Source organism: Rhagoletis pomonella, unplaced genomic scaffold, assembly GCF_013731165.1.
Source record: "Rhagoletis pomonella isolate Grant_MI unplaced genomic scaffold, Rhpom_1.0 Rhpom_scaffold_00001, whole genome shotgun sequence".
NCBI classification, from domain to species: Eukaryota; Metazoa; Arthropoda; class Insecta; order Diptera; family Tephritidae; genus Rhagoletis; species Rhagoletis pomonella.
In genome coordinates this window covers 91,735,539-91,736,736 of record NW_023458555.1, presented here as the reverse complement: position 1 = coordinate 91,736,736, position 1,198 = coordinate 91,735,539, and positions in this window count along the sequence as shown.

The following is a 1,198-nucleotide window of genomic DNA, read 5'->3' as shown; positions in this document are numbered from 1 at the left end:
TGCTGTTTTGGACTCGGCCAAAATCGCTTAGGCGGTTACAGCGCCAAATAAGAAGAAGAAGATACTGAGTATCGAATTTTCTGTCGAACAGAATTTAGCTTTCGATGGTGTAGCAAAGTGTTAGAAAATTGTTAAAAATGTATGATTTTGCATTTGTTTCCTTACTTTGTAGCGGCTAGACACTAATTTTAAACAATTTTTGTTAATTTTATGCAGTTCTTACGTCGTGAATGCTAAACACAAGCTCGGAAGTCTGGTTTTACGTGTGAAAGAAAATCTCAATACTCAGTTGGCACGATCTCTGAGAACAAAATCATAGAGCTGTTTATAGTTTTAATATATTTTAAATAGATTTGGATCACAAAATTTCTTAAATATATTGTATGTTAAAAAATATTCAAAAGGCTACACTTAAACTCTCTTAAACATTTTCTGCTCCTGGCCAGTTTTCTCCGCTCTCATCGTCTGACGAATCGTTCAACCAAAACTTCGTTGTGCTAATTTTTACCGCGTTTTTATAAACTCGCTATCTTTTTTATTTAATTTTAATTTGCACAAATTTACATAAATATGTATAAGCACACTATTTAGTTTGCTCGATTCGTAAACAAAGCTTGTCAGCGGCGAAAAATATACTATTGTGAACAACTTAAACGAGCGAAATTCACAATAGCGCTATTCCTCATCGAATGAGCGCCATAATTTGACGTTCAAACTGGCCCCATTTAACTTGTTAAATGCAAAAGAGCTTTTTGGAAAACACAATCGTCCACATTGAACATTTGGAGTTAACTATGACGGTTGTTTGATTACCAATAAAAATTAAAAAAAAAAAATATTCAAAATCAAGTTTTTGTCTTTCAATTTGTTTTGTGCGAATGTCTGCTTCATGATATTAACGCATACGGATAACTTAGAGACTTCAAAATGTTTAGTTCATATGCACTATTTATCTCTGCGTTCGATGAGACCTGTTGGGAAATAACTAATTGCCGCTTTGGCCTCTTTTTTGGCGAGCAGACATGCATACAATTTTGATATTTTTTGATAATTTTTAATTTTTAATATTTTTCAGAATATAAATTTTTTGAATGTTGGCGTGTCAAATGAAAGCTTTTGGGTATTTCTGATTGGTCGGGGCAGAAAGCTTACTGATACAACCCTGCGCTGAACTGGTTTTCAAACGAGTTAAATGATT